This window comes from Gracilinanus agilis, chromosome 5, assembly GCF_016433145.1.
Source record: "Gracilinanus agilis isolate LMUSP501 chromosome 5, AgileGrace, whole genome shotgun sequence".
In the NCBI taxonomy this organism is placed as follows: domain Eukaryota; kingdom Metazoa; phylum Chordata; class Mammalia; order Didelphimorphia; family Didelphidae; genus Gracilinanus; species Gracilinanus agilis.
Window position 1 is genome coordinate 182,452,129 of NC_058134.1, and position 24,248 is coordinate 182,476,376.

Genomic DNA, 24,248 nt, shown 5'->3' on the forward strand with positions numbered 1-24,248 from the left:
AATGGGCAAGAGACATGAATAGGCAATTTTCAGGTAAAGAAATCAAAAGTATCAATAAGCACATGAGAAAGTGTTCTAAATCTCTAATAATTAGAGAAATGCAAATCAAAACAACTCTCAGGTATCACCTCACACCTAGCAGATTGGCTAAAATGAAAGAAGGAGAGAGTAATGAATGCTGGAGGGGATGTGGCAAAATTGGGACATTGATGCATTGCTGGTGGAGTTGTGAAATGATCCAACCATTGTGGCTGGCAATTTGGAACTATGCTCAAAGGGCTATAAAAGAATGCCTGCCCTTTGATCCAGTCATATCATTGTTGGGTTTGTACCCCAAAGAGATCATAGATAAACAGACTTGCACGAAAATATTTATAGCTGCGCTTTTTGGGGTGGCAAAGAACTGGAAAAGGAGGGTATGTCCTTCAATTGGGGAATGGCTGAACAAATTGTGGTATATGCTTGTGATGGAATACTATTGTGCTAAAAGGAATAATAAACTGGAGGAGTTCCAGGTGAACTGGAAAGACCTCCAGGAACTGATGCAGAGTGAAAGGAGCAGAGCCAGAAGAACATTGTACATAGAGACTGATATACTATGGTAAAATCGAATGTAATGGACTTCTGTACCAGCAGCAATGCAATGACACAGGACAGCTCTGAGGGATTTATGGTAAAGAACGCTACCCACATTCAGAGGAAGGACTGCAGGAGAAGAAACATATAAGAAAAACAACGGCTTGAACGCATGGGTGGAGCTGGACATGATTGGGGATGTAGACTCGAAACCACCACACCAATGCAACCAACAACAATTTGGAAATAGGTTTTGATCAACGACACAGGATAAAACCAGTGGAAATGTGCGTCGGCTATGGGGAGGGGGGTGCGGGGGGTGAAGGGGAAAGCAGGAGCATGAATCATATAACCATGTTAAAAATGAATATTAATAAATGTTTAAAAAAAAAAAAGAATTAAGCACCTTTCAAATCTGGCCTCAGACACTTCCTAGCTGTGTGACCCTGGGCAAGTCACTTAGCTCCAATTGCCTAGCCCATACTTCCCTTCTACCTAGGAACCAATATTTAGCATCAGATTTAAGAGAGAAGGTAAATGTTTTCAACAAAAAAAAAGTGAGCATCTTGAGGGCTGAGGCTGATTGCCACTTTCTTTTGTATACTGTAATGGGAAAAGAATAGATAGGATAAGATTTAAGAGAAGTGGAAGCTGTCTGTAAGGCACAGACTAGGAACTCAAGGGAAAGGATTCTAGCAGGCAAAAGACAGAGGAGGAACAGTTTGGAAGTGAGAACTGCTAGAGAGTAATGACTTCCTATAGGAGGTTGGGAGCTTTCTCTATGGGAATGGTGGAGGAAAGGCGGGCTTATCAGAGCTCATCTACCGCAACTTGATGGTGGAGGAGTATACCCCTAATTCATCTTTAGAGCTGCTCTATTTAACTGGGAAAGATCTAGAAAAATATCTGACCATACCTGCTGTGCTTTCCAGAAGGGTTTATCTAAAAAAATCCTGTCAGATAGGCTTTGAGGTTTTACCTCAGGGGTTGGACCTCCTGGGGTGAACTTAGTCATTTGAGACATTTATAATGGTTTTTGGAGACAGCTTTTAGGAAATAAATCTAACCAATTACTGAGGGTTATAGATAGGTAGCTTAATCAATTTTGGGGGAACACATACATAGAAATAGGGAGCTGGTAAATTAGCCAGAAGACCTGAAGGCTCCCTCTTGCAAGGGATGTAGAGAATTTTCGGAAATTAGCTAGATCCCTTAGAGTTAAGAACGCTTTGTTCTGATCCTCAGTTTGTATCCCCTCTTAAAATAAAAGATATATATATATATTTATATATATTTAGTACAATTGTCTCCAAGGCATTTGCACAACTGGCCCAGTGAGAGAAAGTGATTCTGTTTCACTCTCACTCACCAGAGGTTAGAATACCCAGCTTGGTATTAAGGGGGATCCCTAAGTGGATCTTTCACTATCCCTATCTGTCTCTCTCTCCCCTACTCTTTTTTTAATACTTAGAATTTAGCACAGTTAAGTGAATGCTTAATAAATGCCACAGAGATCAGATAAAGATTCTTAACCTGAGTCTTTATAGGCTCAATTTAGAAAATAACTGTATTTCAATATAATTTATTTCCTTTGTAGTCATATATATATATATATATATATATATATATATATATATATATATATATATATAAAATAAGGTTAAAAATATTCTTCTGAGAAGGGGTCAATGACACCAAAAAAAGGTTAACCAGTCCTCATTTAGAGAATTTATGGAATTGGAAAGTGAAAGTGGACTTTGAAAGAGTGCTGGCTTTAGAGTCAAATGTCTTTTCTTCAGCCTGGTATTTCCATCCTGGGAAAATGAGGATGAGAATACTTGCACTCTCTGGCTTGGCTACTATAAAGAGAGTAAGTACCTGGGGAGAGAGTATTTCATCATGGAAAGGGTATTGGACATAGAGTTGTAAAAGATTTCACATCTTAGGTAAATTGCTTTAGTTCCCTTGAGGCACAAGTGAGTCAATACATCTAAAGCACTTTGTTCTATATAAATCACAAGATGGTGATGACAATAGTAGCGGTGGGATTTTAATCCATTCCAAACATATAATAATGCAGTATCATAATAAGATTTTTTTTTCTCTATCCTATAGCAATTTTATTAAAAAATAAAAGCAATAATATCCCAAGCCCACAAACCCTTCAAGCACACTATAACTAGAGAGTTAAAGAACTTTTATTTATGTATGCACATATACATGTTATGTACTATTATGTTACATACCTGTAATAAACATTTATTATTTAACATGTATAATATTGTGATAATTAGATTAAGTCTACACTATCCATCTTTAGATTTAATCACCAAAGGTAAGAGTACCTACAATTCTGGGTGGTCCTAACCCACATGTGCTAGAGTAAGTGACAAATCAGAATCGACTGACTGCCCCCTAGGCGTTCTATAAGAAGCGTCTATTGTGATTGGACATGCAAATTAAGAGAGAGGCACAGGGAGTGATGCATAAGTGAGCCCTTTAAAAGGAGAAGGTCCTCAGTCAGCTGGGAGTTTCTGGTGAAGAGCTCAGCTGATGAAGGAGCTCTTCTGGTCCGTGAAGGAGTGTTGAGACCTTGGTGAGACTACTTTAAATATCTTCTTTTGAATTCCATGTGGTGAGTTTAAAGACTGAATCTTCCTGAACTTCTCTTAAGAAACTTCTTTTAATAAGACTCTGTGAATGAAGTTTTGCTTCTTTCACCTTGGGCTTCTGGCCCTCTGACTCTCGGCTGAAAGTTAAGATCTACCTGGATTAATTAGAGCAGGGGTCGGAAATGTATGGCTCTTGAGCAATATTTGGCTCCACCTCCCAACCTGCCAGTCCGGGCAGAGCCCCAGGATGTGCCCCAGGGGGCCTTCAGCCCCCGCCCCATATTCCAGCTCCTTCCGCCTCCATCCTCCTCCTTCTGCACGTGTTTATGGCTCTCATGGCCAAAAAGGTTGCTGACCCCTGAATTAAAGGATCATAATAATTTACCTACTGGGTTAGATTATTTCCTCTCTCTCTTCTTAATTGTAATTAAACTTCCATAAAAGTCCATTTTGAATTGAGATTATTCTTAATTGAGGATTAATAATAGTTCAATCCTCTGGCAACATTCTTTTAATATATTGAACCCATAAAACCCCTTTCCCCCCCCTTACAATATGCATGTTATAATATATAATTACACATATAAATATATAATATTTGTATGATATAGCTATATAATTTAAATATTATATAAACATACTCACATAATTCTATTGAGAGACTATATTTATTCCAAAGATCATACTGATGCTGAAAATATTTTTGGATGTCCTCCTTTGGAAATACTGCCAGAGTCAGCTCATGAACCACATGAAATGGTCTTTTCAGTTTATCATCACACTTCTTTTTTGACCAAAAATAGTATTACCCAATTTTCTCACCCACATAATTCAGTGGATGCAAGTTGAGCTTTAGTGGCTTGAAAAAAAAATACAGTACCATTAAGGGTTGCTCAAAGAATGGACCAAAGGGTTTGTGGGTACTTTGTAAAGTACAACACATGTGGATATATAAATTCTAGCATATTTGATTAAAGAAAAATTAAACTTTATCTTATAGCTTTGTGAATATAAGTAGAAAATAAGATTCCCCCCACCCTTTTGCCTTTTATCTATTTCTTTACTTTTTGTATATATATGGTGAGTATATGCATTAAAAAAATTATAAGAACATCTCTTACCTCCCCACTTACACTCATTTCCCCACACCTCTCTCCCTAGTCAAAATCTGGAAAGTTTTTCAAAAGCAACTGGCTTGTTTTTGAATGAAAATCAAACTGATTCTTTTATTTTTTAATGAAAAGAGTTGGAGAATTATTACTTTCTCTTTCTCAAATGATGATAATTTCTTCCATGGTTAATTCTTTAATAAAAGAATAACCTAGCCTCCCTTTCTAAGTTCATCCCCCTTGCAGCAGTGGATAAAGTAGGAGAGGCATTAAAAGTAGATCCACTTTGGATTTAATGGGAAATTGGGTATCCCCAGTTAGATAAAAGATTCAGATAAGATTTTGTCCTTGCTTGGTAAGGCAGTGGGACTTTCAAAATTAAAAATGTAGATTCAGTACCCCATTGTTTCCAAGTTTGGGATAAAATAGTCCACCACATCTGACCCTCAGGTTGTCTTGTCTCTTTGGTTTATTCCAAGAAAATTTCTAAATATATATTCAGGTCATGTCTAGGTTTCTTCAAATGTGGTCCCAGCTCCCACTGCAGTCAAAGTAGCAATATACATGAATACAACAACCTTTATTTCATCCCACAGTATATGCAGAAAATAAAAAGGAGTCACAGGGGGAGCATATTAATGGATATGGAAACACACAAAAGAGCTGAATAGCTCTTTGCCTCTTCTTAATCTCTTATATTTTTCTCCTCTGTGAGTATGTGCTACTTTCCCCTGGTTCACCCCTGCCAATAGATAGGTTAAATTCTTTGAGGGATAGTTTTAAGTCATGAATTCTCAACCTACCATAGTATTTTTTTTTTTAGTTTTTTTTTTTTAAACCCTTAACTTCTGTTTATTGATTTATAGATGGAAGAGTGGTAAGGGTAGGCAATGGGGGTCAAGTGACTTGCCCAGGGTCACACAGCTGGGAAGTGTCTGAGGCCGGATTTGAACCTAGGACCTCTCGTCTCTAGGCCTGACTCTCAATCCACTGAGCTACCCAGCTGCCCCTCCTACCATAGTATTTTGCACATAATAAGGATTTAGTATATATTTCTTGAACTGAGTCTCTGATGGAAGATTCACAATACATGGTGTTGCCTGCTTTGAACATAAGTTTCATCAAGATGTCATTCAAAGCTACATCACAGATGTTTGAAGGCATTAGTAAAGAATCTGGCACAACTCTTGACTGTACATAAACCTTTTAGGGGAAAAAAATAAGAAGTGGTAAAAGGAAAGAAGACTAAAAGGAAGAAAAGTGATATTTCCAAGGAGACTTAAATAAAGGTTATCAAAGATTTATTGCTCCAAACTGGTTGTTTTACATAATGCCAATGTGAGACTAATGAATTTTTTAATAGGAAGATTATCATCTACTTTCAGATCAAATTTAATGACAACGGGCTTTAAATAAATTGTCCAAATATTTTCTTAAATATCAAACACTTCCTATAAGTGGGTCATTATTACTTGAGATTTTTTTCTTATTTAGAGATTTTTGCTATATTTGACCTCTAATTTATTCAGTGACTTCCCATTCCATTCAGAGTCCTCTATGTTTTAAAAACAATGTGTTTTATATTCAGTAGCTTTGCTTAAAGAAAAAAAAAACAACAAGGCAACTGCTTTCTATATTTGCCACTTTGAAAGAAGCAGATTGAGAGGTCATAAATAGAGTATTAGAATATATGAGGACTAGGGGGCACCTATGTGGCTCAGTGGACTGTGAGTCAGGCCCAGAGACAGGAGGTCCTGGGTTCAAATATGGCCTCAGACACTTCCTAGATGGGTGACTCTGGACAAGTCACTTAACCCCCATGGCCTAGCCCTTACCACTCTTTTGCCTGAGAACCAATACCCAGTATTGATTCTAAGATGCAAGGTAAAGGTTTAAAAAAATAAAAGAATATATGAGGACTAGTGAAGACACAAACTAGGAATGATTAGTCAAATCATAACAATTTTTATACTTGAAGACTGTGCAGTTGTATCACTGAAATTTTCACTGTTATAACTTTCTTATTTTTAAGACTAATTGATGCATCCTAGAATAATCTCTAGAAAAAGCATCTAAAATTCTAAAAACTGAGTCCTATTTTCCATTGAATCTTATACAGAAATGAACTAATCCCTCAAGACAGTTTCTTGGTGAGGATGAATAACTTTTCCTACAGAGGACTGACCAGCAAAGGTATGAGAGCAACCAGCCGCTATTACCATCTCTCTGGCTATTGCTTTGACAACCCTAACAGTGAAACTGTTAGAAGCTAAATCAACAAAAAAAGTTCTACTCTATCAAGTACTAAAGTGTCTATTTATGGTTCTAGAGCAGTCTTGCCATGCCAAAAGGAATGGCATCTTTGACAAGTGGATGAAAACAGAAGACAACCTACTCTGTACCATGTTTATGTATATAGTACAGAAATGTCCAGTTAGACCAGAATGAAGTTGAGGTTGGTTTCAAAAATAGAAACACCTCTGTCATCTACCAAGCATAAAATAAATGTCAATAATTACCTTCTTCCAAGAAGCCTTCCGAGAGTCTTAATCTGAACCCACTAATCATACCTTTTGACCTATGCCAATTAACCACAGTGACAAAAACAACAACTTTTCCTGTCAAGGTGGAAATTCAATAAGTTGTTAGTATACTAGAAATTCATCTTCTAGGAACAATTGTAACATGTCAGAAAATATAGACTATGTGTAATAGTTTCTACCACTACAACTAATATTTTGGGGGTCCATACTTGCAATTTCATAGTGCACATAATTACCAATCTTGGAATTCTCTTCAAACAAGTCAATAATTCATCTGTAACTTAGAGACTTAAATAGGTTCCTGGCGTACTGAAAGGTTAACTGACTTGTGGAGGGTCAAACAGCTAGTTAACATTAGTGACTTAAACCCAGATACACCTTTAGAACCCTGGTGAGCAAGGATTGTATCATTCTTGGTATTCCTATTGTCTTTAGGTCCTGAAGACTATCAGTCAATGAGTCAATTTCTAAGGTTCTTTCAATCTCTGAATCCTGTGATTCCACAAAGGACTCCAGACACTTAGTTTATTACCCTTCCCACTGCTAAGCACCTCCTCTGAAGATTGATCAAGACCAAGTTAGATGCCCACTGATAGAGACCACCTCATTGCTTTATCAGGTGTGACTAAATGAATAATACAGGTAAAGGAAATGGCAATTTTGTAATAAAAGGTAATTAGTTTCAGTGGTGGGGAAAAAAAAAGAGTGCTATAATTATGTTTTATTGACTGATGATAATAAGTACTGATAATTATGTTTTATTGACTGATGATAATAAGTACTGATAATATTCAAGGAAGTCACATTTTCAGGTGTCACTAGAGCTCCATAGTGACTCAGACCTTGAATAGTATTTTGTAATGTAATGGAAAAAACATTCATTAGTTGCTTACTATTAGCAAACACTGTGCCAGGCTCTGAGAAAAGAAATACCAATGACAAGGCCTAGAGAAGGGGACAAAATGGTGGCACCCAGGGTGGAACTACTTACTGTGGGGAAGGAATAAACTTGGCATCTTAAACTGGTCTCAAATTTAGAGGCATACATAAATGTAGTCTCTGGGGGAGTCAGATTTGGGCAGGGGTTATTGATATCTCATTTAATCTCATATCTAGCCTGCATTCAAAGCATATTTGCTTAAGTAGGACATGACTTTTTCCTCAACAAGAAAGACATAGTATGGTCTTCCATATATTGTTTGCTAAGGACATTGAGTGAATGCTATCAATCCAAGAATAATAAAGAACAGGGTTACTTCCCCTATCTTACAATTTCTCAGCCCCCTTTTTTGAGTGCTCTTCCTCCATCAGAATATAAACTCCTTGGGGTCAAAGGCTGTCTTTGAATCCCCAGCATTTAGCACAATGACTAGCACAAAGCCAGTGCTTAATAAATGGTTCCTCCTTTCTAGAATTGAACCAAAGGAAGAAAGTGGGCTGGATTGTGTCTGGCAAACTAGATAGTATTTTTAATGATCCTAAGCTGCTTTTAGGTACTCCCTCTCAATTTTTTTTTTTTTTACCATCCAATGTCCCAGTGATTGTTAATGGCTATGAATAATAGAGAAATGCAACTTTGAGGAATTAAATCACAAATGATCCATAAGGCAAGAGAGTAGGCTGAAGTATATTCCCAACCATGAATTTCCTTCAGCAAATTATCTCATTCTGAAAATATATGATTGAAAATGGAAGTGGGTCAGTCATGTATTGAGTATGTAGTACCAGGTGCAGTGCTGGTACCTAGAGACTGAGAGAACTTCTCAGGAAGGCCTACAGCATTTTGAACAGGTTCTCCATGATGTCTTATTTCAGGACATAGGCAAGATCTCCCTCAAGAAAGTATGAGTAAGTTATGTCTTACCACCAGAGGGAGAACTTTGATGGGAGCACAGAACTGTTTTAAATATGGGCATTCTCTGTTTACTCCATTGTAAGCTCCATGAGGGCAAGAACTATGTCATATGTTTCAATGTCCTACAGTGACTTAAAAGATTGAACTCCTCTCCTTGAATATCAGTCAGATTAGCAGTACCTGGGTAAGGAGATGTAAGATATGACAGGGGAGGGAAGGGAAGTATCAAGACAGGAGAAAGGATGACTTGAGAAGATGTAGAAAGTGGAAATCATATGCAAATGTATCCAACATCACAAAAAAGGTGTTAAGTGTCACAAAGTATCCTCTTTTATTTTGTTTTATTTTATTTATTTTTTTTAAACCCTTACCTTCCGTCTTGGAGTCAATATTGTGTATTGGCTCCAAGGCAGAAGAGTGGTAAGGGTAGGCAATGGGGGTCAAGTGACTTGCCCAGGGTCACACAGCTGGGAAGTGTCTGAGGTCAGATTTGAACTTAGGACATCCAGTCTCTAGGCCTGGCTCTCAATCCACTGAGCTACCCAGCTGCCCCCTGTTTTGTTTTATTTTAAAATAATAAGCGCTTCACTTAGGAAGATCCACATTCAAATTTGGTCTCATACATTTACTAGCTATGTGAAACTGGACAAGTCATATGCCTTAAGTTTCTTCAAATGAAAAATGAGAATAATAATAGCATCTAGCTCTCAGGGTTATTGTGAGGATCAAATGACATGATAATTACAAAGTGCTTAGTACAGTTCCTGGAACTATATGTTAGTCATAATTATCATCATTATTATTATTTCACATATCCATCAAAAGGCAATTGTAGCACATTAGAAAAAAATGCTAGGCTTGTAAAATAGAACCCTGGGTTGGAATTTCAGATCTGACACTTGCCACCTCTGTGACAAAAGGAAAACTAGAAAATCTTAAGCCTTTGTTTCCATGTGTATAAATTAGGGAGAACAGTATTTACACTATCTATGTCTCTACCAGAGTTCTCTTCTCCTCCCAAAATGGATTAGACTAGTTTTGCCTAGAAAGGCAATGAAGCTCCACCTAGGACCTGATTGGCTCAGAGGAACTCTTTTGACACAGATTCCTGATAAGGTTCTGGACTCTTAGACTTCTAAGGAGTATAAAAAAAGTATCTCCACTGGAGTAGGTACCCTTTAGACTAGACAGATATCCGAACTTCATGAATTGTCACACCCTACTCTATTGATCCAATCTTTCTTCATAAAGATAAGGGGATTTATCTACCTAAGCTAAGTATTGGAAATTCCTCCTTGAATATCCCAACTAGGGGATGTTTAAGTAAGTCTCCTTTTGTTAACTGTTGAATAATGGAAATGCTTCATTTCTATCCCACTTTAAACCTGAATCAAAAGGGCATCAGTCTGAATGAAACCCATCCTTAACAACCTACCTCACAGAGATTGAAAAAAAAAAAACATTCCAGAAACCTCAAAATGATAGAAATATGAGTGGTGGTTTAGTATATTTATTACTCAAATATTTGCCTCTGTGACAGAGGGGAAGGCATATGTTCAGATTTTCTGAACAATAAAGGTGACTAATTTTTAAGTGTATTTTCATATTTCCAGGCCAAATTTGCTTTAATATTTTGATTAGTTTTGTTGAACTGTTCTTTTCTTCTCTTTTTAATTCTTTATCACGACTCAAAGGAGGAGGAGGAAGGGTTGTTATTAAAAAAAGTAGATGGCATAAAAATATTTTAAAAGTTTCGAAAGTGCATTTGAATAGGAAAGCACACAAAGCAGGCTCAGAGTTAAATTCTGATGTGTTCACTCTTCATATCTCGATTGAAATGATTACATCAGGTCATCATAGTTCATTAGTTGCCTGAGTCATATACTATTTTGGGGGAAAGTTGGAGTGGGATAGAGAAAAACAGGAAGGTAAGACTCATTACTCCTTCAACTTTTGAAAAAATCTTTCACTGATGAAATAAAAGTTAAGTTCTTAGAGGAAATGTTCCCTTTAGGATTGATTTTCCAAGAAGAATCAGTTAAACCTCAAAGGACCTGATTGTGCAATATTAACTCAAAGAAAACTCCTATTTTCATTGGGAATTTTTCTGCAAAACAGCTGAATCAGATTTTCATTTCTACACAAAAGAAAAGTCTTAAGGGAGGTGAAAAATTTGGAGGAGGTGGAGAGGTGGAAGCTACCAGTAGGCTCTGCTAATAAAAGAAAAATAAATAAACTTATAAGTCAGTATTTTTACCAGACTAATTCAGTTACCTACATTGCTATGGCATTTGGATTTCAAGAATGATCCTAATAAATGCAAGACCAATTAATTTTCTGTTCTCTGTTTCATGGTTCTTCTCTATTTTAAAGCACACTTCACTTTAAGGTTCCTAAAGATACTCTCAATTTTTAAATTGAAGGTGATATTCTTCAGTTTCATCTTTCTGGGTCCTCTGTAAAGCCTTGAGATCACTGAATGCTACCTAACTCACAGTATTCTTTGTGACTAAGACTTCCAGAATACAATTTTTAGTTCTTTTGCTTCTTGCCTCTCTGGCTTCTCCTATACCAGTAGTTTTTAATCTGAGGTCCGTGAACTTGTGCTTTTTAAAAAAATATATTTTGAGGACTATCTAAAATAGTTTGCAATGCTATAATTACAAGTGTCTCTTATGTCAGTTCGGTATCCAAAAAAAAAAAAAAATTCCCTCTGATAATAGCAGGGTTTCTAGACCAAAGTATAAGTGACCCAAGATAAAATAATAATTTCTTCAATATTTATATTTCTCTATATATAAACCAGGGCAATTGACAATAGCTATTTTAACTTGTGCAGGTATATAAAAATTTGCCATCTACTTCACCTTGTATCCCAGTTTATTCCAATGAAGCACTCTCCCTCAGACATCTTGTGGTCATCAGAGATTAAATATGACCACAATGAAATGAATGGATCATTTTCCTTCCATGTCTCTTTTAATTTTTAATTTCACCAGAGTGGATAGTGGTAGATTTGTGATAATATAATGTAGTGGCACTGCACAGTGTAGTAGGCACAGGACTCCCACATATACTAGAAGTCAGGAGATTTGACTAATGCCACCTCTTTGCCTAAACTGGTGGCTGACTTAGAACAAGTCACTTTAAACTCTGAGTCTCAGGTTCCTCAGTATATGACCTCACTAAACTTTAAGATCCTTTCCAGTTCCATGATCTATACTTTTTCTATTCTAATCTTCTTTAGGTACATGGTACATGTTTGGGCAGTACTCCTGTGGGTTTCCTATATAAATCACCTCAGAATGTGCTTACTTTAGCATTTGGGAGACAGATAAGCAGAGACAGGGAATTTCTCAGATTAGGTCTTCCAGGACATAAGGATGGAGAAGGACTGGACCCTTGTTTTTGAGGTAAAAAAACTTCAGACTCTTGCTCCCTTCTCTGCCATTCCAGCATTCTAAAGAGGGCAAGGCATTGCATGTTGGCTCTTTCAAACAAGTTAATGTAACAGTTGAGCAAGATTGTCTGATCAGAAGAGTCTCTTCCATTGTATTTGAGAACAGAATTGTGCCTGGGTAAAATTGTGAAGTAGCGCTCTCATCCCCTTTTCTGGGCCTCCCTCTCACATCCTTGTTCCCAGCTCCTATACTATCTTATGTCTCCGCAAAGATTCCCATATAGCTCTGCCTTCTCTTTCCAGTGACACCTGAGGTTCACCACACAGAAGCAAAACCACAGTGACCACTAGGTCACTGTGGGATATTTTAAATTTTTGAGGGAAATACTAAGATTCTGATACTGGTGAACTATTAGCTCCAGGTGGTTAGCAATCTTAACATTAGAGTATATTACTTTCCTCCTGTAGTTCCTGAATGTTAGACATATGTTTTTGTTTACTTGTATTTTTGACTTCTCCAACTTTTAAATTTGTCATATCCTATCTCTGCAGAACTGGGTTGTTGGTGGCTGCTGTGATAAAAAGCTAGTTCTGTGCAAAAACTGATGTCAAACATGAAATAAGGGTGGCCGTATATAACCCGATTCCAAGGTTTGAGAAGTTGTGCAGAGCCTAACAGATATACATATCCAATAATAATTGCAATTATTTAAGAATGAAATAGAAATGTTATTTCTATTTTGTGCACATTTTTTCAAATGTATGCTAATTTTTTAGGTTATAAATATTTATTAATTATACTTTTATTAAAAATTAAGCATTATTAATATGTATTGTTTGCAACTAACTACCTAATTTGGTATTTCTTCTGACCTAGAGGTAGTATGAAAAAATTACAGAGACCATTAAGGATGAAACTGGAAAAGTTTGGGAACTTCTGCCCTACACCATATTACAAATTCTCTACCTTACTTTATTGATAATCAAAATTCTCTACTTTGCTCTGATAACCAAAATTCTCATTTATTCTGTTCAGATTTCAACTATGAGATAAAATGTTGAAAATTTTTACACAATTGCATGATTAATATAGTTCTTCCTTAATCTTCTCAATGTTTACTTACAAATCCAAACTAATCTCTTCTTATCATAACTTTTGACAGTATGCAGGAAATATTTGGAAGATATTTTCCTTTTAAATAGTTCCACTTTCCCCTGAAAAAGGCTTGTCCTGGAGAAGGAAATATGAATCGATATGAAACACAAACCGGAAATGTCTCAAAATCCAAACACCCTTACTTCTGAGCTGAACTCCTTGCTTCTAACAAGGCTAATTTACCTAAATAAATTCTGATCCTAACACTGGTGACTAAAGGGATGGTGGTATCCTTGACAGAAATTGGTTAGTTTAGAAGGGAAGATTTTGAGGAAATCTCCAAAATGTGTTCTGACATGTTCTGTTTTCTGTATCCTAAGATTGAAATGCTTAAAGGACATCTAGGTAAAAATATACAACCAGCATCAGAGATTTGGGACTGCAGGTCAAAGGAAGATTAGGGCTAGAAATGTAAAACTGGAAGTCATCTACATGGTGATGATAGTTTAATGCTTGGAATCTGAGCAGGTTATCAAGAGAGTGAATGTATGTATGGAGAGGTAAAAATAGGGTAAAGACAGAATACTGGGGAAGTGTTAGGGCATGAATGATGATGCTTCAAAGAAGAGTGCAAAAGATCACTTAGACAGGTAAGAGAAGGTATAGGGCAAAGTCGTACTACTACCGACTACCCAGGAAGAAGAGAGTATTTAGAAGAGGGAATGTATAAGAGCATCAATGTTTACAAAGAGCTCAAGAATTAGAAAGACTAAGAAAAGTCCATTGCATTTAGCAATAAACAGATCATTAGTGGCCATGGAAAGCACAGCTTCATTTGAGTGGTGGGAAGAAGACAGATAGCCAGGATTTAGAAAAGAGTGGGATATGAAGGAGCATAGGCGATTGCTGGACTTAGCTTTTTCTAAAAGTCTGACCAAGAAGATCAAGAGATATAGAACAAGAGCAGGCTTGTATGATCTGATGAGAAGTGAAAAAAGCAGAACCCAGAAAATAATATGCATGAAGAATTAAGGTGACAGAATTTATTAAACATCTATATGCCTGTCACTATGCCAAGCACTGGGGACATAAAGAAATGCAAACATAGTGTCCCTCTGTTCTCGCCAAGTTCAGGAGACACCATGCAAAAAGCTACATACAAACAAGATAGATATAGTATAAATTGGAGATAATAACAGACTACAATAATATAAGTGAAAAGAGCACTGAAATGAAGCCAAATGTTTCTATGTTGCTTGGCTTTGCTTACCTTGGTAAAAAGGAAAAGATCAGAGGGCAACTAGATAGCTCAGTGGATAGAGAGGTAGGGCTGGAGAGGGAAGGTCCTGGGTTCAAATGTGACCTCAGACTTTTCCTACCTGTATGACCCTGAGCGAGTCACTTAATCACTGCTCTTCTGTCTTAGATTCAATACAAAGTATTGGTTCTAAGATAAAAGGTAAGGGTTGTGTTTTGTTTTTTTTTTTAATTAAAAAAAGTAAAAGATCTTTGGGTAAGTAACTGACATGAAACATAAGGTGAAATAAAATGTTTTAAAAACTTTTTTAAGTGAATAACTTTGTTGAATAGTTATTCTAAATTAGAATTACATCCATTTATTCATCAACTTTGCCTGCCTGCCTGCCTGCCTGCCTGCCTGCCTTCCTGCCTTCCTTCCTTCCTTCCTTCCTTCCTCACTTAGGCTAAAAGTAGTGGCCACTCAAAGGCTTAATTGAATTGCTGATCAGCCACAAAACTTAAATATGAATCATAACTAAGGTCTCTCCTAAAAGGGCTTAACAGAGTAATTTCTAGAAAAGGATACTCAATGTGCAAAATAAGTATTAGGCACAGAGTAGCCTAGTCCCAATGCCCCTGGAGTTTACCATACTGTGACCAAATTCAGTGCTAACACCCAATCACTTATATAGCCTTTCTATAGCTCAAGAACTCCCAAGCTCTAATGACCCATCAATCTAGCGTGCACAGAAGCAAGGGCTACAGACATGTTCTACCCCACCTGGCACTGTTTCTTTATAGAAAAAGTTGAGCTTCTGAAATTGAATCAAGGCCAAAAGCACTTGAAAGAAAACATCATTGCTTCAGTTCTAAATTAGGATAAATAATGTTTCTTGAAAGCCATTCTGACTCCCATTTAAAATATGTGAAAGGAAAAGGGTTTCTTCTCTCTGTAAAGACTTCCACATTTTTGGTTTATGGCCTCTTGTGCTAAATTGGATTTATTATCCACCTCTATTGATGATTAGCATTTCCTGATTAAAATGTGGAATGCTAGGAGACTATATTTCCAAAAAGTAATTCTTACTCAAACATATCTGCCTGTAGCAGTTCATCTGTATCAGACTGAAACACTTCTCATTTGCCACTGCATAGAGCCTTGTTCAATAAAGGCTATGGCTATGCATTCTTGAAATATTTACCATAGAAACTTCTACCCATCTTGGACTGAAAACATACCCAAGGAAAGTAAATTGCACAAGAAAAGAAAGTATACTTTTAATATGGCTCTAAGTTTTCAGGGATTAAAAATTTAGCCATTCTAAACATACATCAAAATATAAATAAGAAAACCACTTATGTAACCTCATCAAATGATATTAAAAGGATCACTAGCAGGAGAAAGTTTAAAAAAGTAATTAAATTCAATTTATAATCTTTCTAGGTTATAAACCATTGGGTCATTTACTATGAAAGTTATTTTGCAGCTGCTATAAAATTGCCTACTAAAGCTGTCTATACTAGAATTAAAGTCAATTTTTACACCAAGCGAACAACACATCCCTAATTCACCAAGTATAATTATATTGTCCAAAAAATCAAATGTGTGATATTATATGATACTTGTATACACACCTAAAAGAATTATTTTCTATTTAAGGAATTAAGCCCAAAATAAAATATTTATCCAGAGTCACAAAGTTACTAAGTGTCTGAGGTTGAATTTGAACTCAGATTTTCCTGACTCCAGGATTGATACACAATTAATAAATGCTTATTGACTGGTTCCTACTAATTATTGAACAAATCAGAATAAAGTAAGGGATAGGAAACTGAATTTCATGGATATTTTAGAAACAGCAATGGCTTAAAAAATAAAAATCATTAACTATCTCATTATAATTTCTATTGGCCATAAAGGATGTAAAAAAGATAGTGGATTAGTGCTAATCCTTCACTGGGGAGGCCTGATTTCCAAGACAGTGTGAAAAAAATTTCTGTGTATAGTTAAGAGTAATATTTGTAAATCAATAAATCCTCATTCTCCCACTGAAAGGCTAAAAGTCAATGCTAAAGGCAGGCAGCTCACTCCATTTTTTTCTCCCCTAAAACATGCTCTCTGGTGTTGTATAGTAGAAAATATTAAATAAATGAGAAATTATACACACTACAGAAACAACTAATCCCGATTTTCAATTGGATAAATAATGGTACTTGTTGAATGTCATTCTGACTCCTGTGTGATATGTATGAAAGAAAAAGGGTTTCTTCTCGATGTAAAGACTACAGTGTTTTTGGTTTGTGGCCTATAGTGCCAATATTAATTGGCAAAATTACAATTAAATGAAGAAGTTATTAATCTTATAAAAATTCAAGTTGCAGTAAAGTTTTCACACTGTAAACATGTAGAGGAAAAGCAACCCCATAACAATTTGCTATGATTTTAATATACTTTTCTCACTTTTTATAGTCACCTTGGTTCACAACCTCCCAGTCATCTTCATCTCTGTCCCCTTTCCAGCCCTCCATATGCAATCAGTTCCCAAATCTTATTCTTGTTACTTCTTCAACATAGCACCTTTCATTCTCTAACCCTTTCTAACCACATATGGTCTCTATCCTTCATCAGTTCTTAACTCAACTGTAACAATATCCTCTTATTCGTCCCCTTACCTCATCTGTCTCATCCGAATTCATATTCCTAAATAACAGCTCCTAATTTATACCCCTAAGTCCTTCCTCCTATGCAAGAGAAACTCCAGGGGCTCCCAAATGCCTTCTCTGATTTTAAAAGCCTTCCCTGTTCTGCTATTTCTGAGTCACTCCATTTCATTCCTGCCTTTGCTTTGGTTGCTCTCCACATATGCCTGCCTTGCTTTCTGCTTGTGTCTAGGTTGTATAAGGTATTTGGGGAAGACTAATACATCTGGTGTAAGGGCTCAACAAGACCTTTTCATGGCTGCTTTCCTCCTTTGGTGTCCATCTGCCACTCAGCTCTCACCTATGGCTCTAAGAAGCTATAGGTTTTATAGCAGCCACATCCTAGTTACCCATCTCAGCAAACAGGTTAAACCAGGCTGAGAGTAACCGACAAGATTCAAACCCTTCGGTGAGTTAGCGGGGTGTCTATTCCAGGTATGTGAAGATTTCTAGAGGAATGCGCAGCCAAGAACAATTTATTTCATCTGCAGTCAAGGTAGCTGGGGTAGGTCCTGTGGAGCACTTGGTGCTTGGTTAGACATCTAAGATGCCAAACTTATCCCCAGGGCCATTGCCAATTATCCTGCTTTTTGTCTTGCCATTGTACCTGGATGTCTCTGGAAGAGAAAATGAGGCTGAGGACTTTGTGGGACTCTGCCTCACTTAAATCCCATTTGTGTTATAGGCAAAAGACATCACTCCAAGATGTCTTTGGTCCACTTCAAGTAGGAAGGACAAGAAGCAACAGACTGCTTAGCTTCCTTTAAGTTCTAGCCACCTCTTATAATTTATAAGTGTGTGTTTGGAATTCAGGGAGGTGCCATTTAAAAGTATCTTACAAACTTCCTGTGGACATGTGGGGAACTTTGAGACTACATTTCCTATGATTATCGGCCTTCATCATTTTTAAAAATAACATAAGTCCTAAACTTTCCTAACAATCATAATATATTTGCTTTATGTAAAATTCTGTTTTCTTTTTTTTTTACCCAAAAGAATTAAGTTTTTGTTCCTCTTAAACATGGATAATGAAGCACATTGGAGGCCTGAGCAAGATCACAGAATGTTTGCTGAATTGGTAAGACATAGTAATATATAATATTACATACAGTACTTATACAAATGAGTAGTCAGCATATTGTTAATTCATAAGAGCCTTATGTGACCACTTCCCATTCCCCTCAAAAAAAAAAAATCTTGAATTGTTAGAGAACAATCTGAATGAAGACTATAATCTCTTTAGGCATCCCATACAATTCCTCATGTCTAAAATGCAAACCCTCCTGGCCTTCATATGTAAAATCACTGGCTTTTTTCAAAGCAAAGGGGTGCCACCTCCTACAGGAAGCCTTTCCCGATCCCTTCATTTAGTGCTTTTCATATATAAATGCTGTGTCCAAATAATAGGAAGAAAACTTCTTGAGATACTATTAATTTATTTTTGTCTCTCTATTACCCTTGCACATAGCCAATCAATAAATGCTTAATTAAATCACATTGAATGATGCCCACTCACGTCAAATGTTCAATTTCCAGATGTATTGTCTACCTTCATTTTGCAGTTCCTTGACTTCAGTTAACTAGCTCAAATAAATGTTTTCCACATGTCACACTCAAAGGAAAAGAACAAGAAGTATATGAATGGCCAAGCCCAAATTTATTCTACTAATAGGGGAAAAAAACCCAGTTCACATACACATCAAGATAATAACAAGTATTTTTTATCTATGTGAAAAACTGTACACTAATGATCCATTATCGTAATTCAGAATTGGTACAACAATAAGTGCAGGAATATTTGGTCACTGAATCTTCCTAAATTAGCAAGCTGTATGACTACTTTCCGTTTCTTCCATGCCATCTCTTCCATCTACTGAGGGCAGCTAAACACAATGGCAGTTTCATGTGTTATTAATCATCTTTAGCTTTACATTCCCTCTAGAGAATGCAAAGTGACTAGATTATGAACTGTAATACCAGATCATGATGCCAGAGAATAAGGGACTTTAGAAAGCTTTAGTACTGAACTATGAATCCCTACTTTCTTTTCATTTCCTCTGTTAAACTTTTGGCCAAAAGCAGAAATTTGTCAAGAGGAAAAGAAATGTTTATATTTCATCAGGTTTCAGAAACTGTTGACAGAAAGGCAAGAAACTCTTCTTGGACTCAAGGTAGAACATTTTACGAGGGACATTGACAAAATGGAATGCAACCAGAATGGTGAAGGGGCTAAACTTTATGCCAAATAAATGAAAGAAATGGATGTTTATTATGAAGAAAGGGAAATGAAGGGGAGAGAGGTAAAAGGGTAAATGAAACTTTCCCCTCTTTGGATTATCTTCATATTGCTCTCAGTTTTCTTCCCACCTTTCTAAAAACTCTACCAGGTAGTCCTTTGCTTAATTATCATCATTATCTGATACAAGATAAAGAGTGGGTGTGATGCCTTCCTAGGTCCTTTTCTCTTATCTATAGTCTCTCTTTTGGGTGACTTCAAAATCCACTCTGAAAATCCATCCCAAGTCTCTCTCTAGAGTTCTAACCTTCAATCATAATGCTTATTCCAGAGACATTTCAAACTCGTTTTCTTTTTTTCTTTTCTTTTTTTTTTTGCAAAGCCCTAACCTTTTGTCTTAGATTTGATATTTAGTATTGGTTCTAAGGCAAAAGACCTGTTAGGGCTAGGCAATTGAGGTTAAGTGACTTGCCCAGGGTCACAGAAGTAGGAAATGGCTGAGGTCAAATTTGAACCCAGGATCTCCTGTCTCTAGACATAGCTCTTTACTGAGTCACCCACATGCCCCCTCAAAACGTATTTTCAAAAGAGAACCTCTCTATGGTGAAGGGCGGAAAAAGCAGCAGTAGAACAAGAAACACAGGGAAGAGACAGATCCTTAGATGGTCTGAGTGCAATATGGAATGAGACATTACCCAGAAGCTTGGTTTGGTAACAGTAGAGTTGGCTATGCTAGTTTGCATACATTTAGTAGGTTGGGCCCTAGGGCAGGAGCTTCAAAGATGAGAAGATTCACTTCCCTTGGGGGCTTGAGAAGTGGATCTGAACTATCTGGGATTATGGAAGTCTAGGTACCAGATCTATAGAGGTAGAAAGTCTAGGTGGAGAGCTGTAGGTCAGAGGTGGCAGGCAAATTTCCACTCTTCTACCTTCTATCCAGTTCCCCTATCTACTCCGTTAATCAATGACCTGGTCTCCTTACTATTCTATGAATAATATAGTCCAATTTTTCAGCTCCTGGCATTTTCTCAGGCTATTCCCAATGCCTAGAATACTCTCCTTCCTCATTTCTGCCTCCTACCTTCCCAGACTTCCTTCAAGTTCCATCTAAATCCCACCTTCTATGGAAAGCCTTTCCCAATCCCTCTTAATTCTAGTTGCTTCTCTTGGTTAATTTTTTCCTGTTTATCTTTGTATATGGCTTGTTTGGAACTATTTGTTCGCTCTTTTCCTCCATTAATAGTAAGCTCTTTGAAGGCAAGTACTATCTTTTGCCTTTTTTTTTGTACAGTATCCTTAGCATATAGAAAGTATTTGGCACTTATTAGTATTAAACTAAATGTTTCATGTAAAACCCAGTGGAATTCCGCATTGGCTGTGGGAGTTGGAGGAGAGAGAAAGAATATGAACCATGTAACCATGGAAAATACTCTAAAATAATTAATTAAATAGAAATTTTCAATTAAAAATTAATGAATTAAATGTTTACTGGCTATTATCCATGACTCAAATTACAATTTTTTCCCAGCCCAACTCCTCCAACTTTTTTGGAGAGAGTAGAGGAGACGTAAAGAGTCTTTTTATTATCTCCTTCTGATTTAAGTCTTTTCTTTTTCTTTTTAGACCATTACTTTCTCTCTTAGTAACAACTCTAAGACAGAAGGGCAAGGGCTAGGGAAACTGGATGACTTGCCCAGAGTCACACAGCTAGAAAGTGTCTGAGGACAGATTTTAACCCAGGACCTCCCCTCTCTATCTACTCTGGCTTCTAGCTGCCCCTCTAAGGCTTTTCTTTAAAAAAACAAACAAAACCCTTTCCACCCTTCTTAGAATCAATATTATGTATTAGGTCTAAGCAATTGGGGGTAATTGACTTGCCCAGGGTGGTCAAAGTATCTGAGATCACATTTGAAGCCAGCACCTTCCTCTCCAGGACTAGCTCTCTATCCGTTGAGCCAATTAGCTGTATCTTAAGGCTTTTAAAAATCTTCCTCCTTAAATAGAATATTACTTTGTTTAAAATGGTAACTCAAAATACAATCTGATGAATATATCAAGAATAAGGCAGAGTTATAAATTTTGAATAATTCAAGTCAAAGTTCTACAAACACTAGCAATTCAACTGTTTTCAAAATAAGATCTGATATTATGCCTGAAGGCTATAACACTGTGCATATCCTTTGATGCAGTAATACTGGGTCTGTAGTATACCATAGAAGGGGAAAGGACTTACTTGTACAAAAATATTTATAGCAACTCTTTTTGAGATAGCAAAGAATTGGAAATTGAGGGGATGTCCATCAATTGTGCAATAGATGAAAAAACCATGGTATATGCTGGTGATGGAATATTATTGTGCTTCAAGAAACAATGACAAGCAGGATGATTTCAAAAAAAGCTGGAAAGAACTACATGAACTGATGCAGAGCAAAATAAGCAGAACCAGGAAAACATTGTACTCAGCAACTGCAATATTGTGGAACAATCAACAGCAATATTGTGGAATGATCAATTGTGAAAGACTTAGCTACTCAAGGCAATACAATGATTCAGGACAATTCTAAAGGATTTATCACAAAAAATGCTATTCACCTCCAGAGAAAGAACTGTTGGAGTCAGATGCAGATTAAAGCAGATGATTTTTTCTATCAGTTTATTTATGGTTTTATTTTGGGATTTTGGTTTAACATGATTATTCTCTTATAACAATGGTCAATGAGGAAGTATGTTTTGTATTAACATGTATAACCCAGATCAAATTTCATATCAACTCCGAGAGAGGGGAGGAAAGGGAAGGAGAGACAATGTGGATCTTATGATTATTACACATAATTGGGAAAATAAAATATCGTAAAAAAAAGAACAGAAAAAAAATAAGGTTCCATGAAAGATTTTTTCCAAATCTTCCTAAGAACTTGTTTTCTCTCCCTTTAAGGTAACATTGTATCAATACTATATTAATTGCTGAAAGTATTTTACTGAAGATTTAAAAAAATTAACATAAACACATTTGACCTTTTAGTTTTTAATTAAAACAGAAGTTTTCAAAGGAAGTACTAAAATATGCAAGTCATCTTTAAAAAAACTCTTAGATCACAATAGATGACTCCTTTCTACAAAACGAAAGGATGATGAATACAATCCAAATATTTATTGTCACTGAAATTCTTCAGGCCTGGCATCCAAGGAAGAGCTGGCATATAGGTTACTATGACAACTTAAATTATAGAAAATGTCTCTTCTCTAGTACCAAGTTACTTTACTTATACCACCATTTCAAGCTGTTTCAACATTGTGCAAATGAATTTCTGTGGCAATAACAAATACCTCTTTGTAACAGTTTTATTTGGGATCATCCTACCCTAAAATAAATTACAACCATATAATACCTACATGAGGCACAAAGACCTGTCTCAAACAGGAAAACAGGAGGAAATTTTTCAAACAAAATTTGAAATTATTCTGAGAATATCCATATACAAATTGTGAAATGATTGATTATAGCCAGATGGTTCATTCTAGGAACAGTAAGAAAATTATTCTCATGGCAATTTTGTAGTCTGATTACAGACATTTGTCATCATTTTTCATGAAAGCTTTTATTTGTGGGCGTAAAAGGAGAAAAAACCTCAGTGATATTTTGATAAGAAACAGGAAACAAAAAATATATATAATCTCATATTATTTCACCTTTCTCTGCTTTCTTCAGTGAGTGTGGATCTAAAGATAATTATCAGATAGCTTTACCTTAATAAATGTGGTAAATGTCTTATAAATTTTATTTCCATCAATATTCCAAAATAAAGGGGCATAAAATAGAAACATTCAGAGGATAGAATTAAATGGAGATATTAAGTTGAACTATTAAAAAATAAAGGCTTCCTGTTATAACTTTTCTTTGGGGACTTGGAATTTCAATATATAGAGGTGATGAATAGAAATGGTTCTAACTATCAGTAGCAAGGAAACAAACCAAAAGTCAAATAGAGATACATTTTGCTAAACTCCAAAGGCAATTTATGACTTTCTCCAGGATCATGTATAAAAATCTTATGGCATTCAGAGTCCTTTAAAACCAATCTATTCTCCAATCTTCTTAAGCCCTTAAACATTATAGCTCTACCTCCCACATCCGTTTCTATGTAGTGACACTGACCTCCTTACTCTAAGAATATTTGTGTAACACAAAAAGACACTCCATCTCTCAAAACTGAGAATTTTTAATGGCTGTCCCCTTCTGCATGGAACACTCTTCCCTCATCTCTGCTTCCTTCCAGTCCTAAAAGCTAAAATTCCATCTTCTAGAGGAAGTCTTTCCTGATCCCTCTTCATTCTAGTACCTTCAATCAGAAGCTATTTCCTATTTATCTTGAATATATATTTACTGTATTTAAAGTGCCAGGTATGTAGTAGGCAATTAATAAATTTTTATTGATTGATTAAATATAGATACTAAAACTGATAATTAGAAAAGAGAAACTAAGAACATTGTCATGCCAAGTTCATCTTGTTTTCCAATTGTTTTATGAGGTTACTAGACTGCTGTTGTTAGGAAATACTATAACATTTTTCAGCAAAACATTCTTAATGGCAATATGGAAAAATGTAAACTAGATTATAGTATAGCTAACTGGCTGAACTACATCCTAAGTTCTAATGAATACATTAATAAAAGCTTAGAGGAAACCATAGTGTAGGGCTTGAACTTGGGTCTATTCTGATTTAACATTTTTATGAATGAGTCAGTCCAAGACAAAGAAGGCATGCTTATTGAATGTTTTAAATAGGCTAGCATGATAAATAGGCCAAATGTAATGAGATAAATGAGTAGTTCTACATGTAGGATTATAAAAGCAGCTGCACACAAGTATTAGAAAGTCCC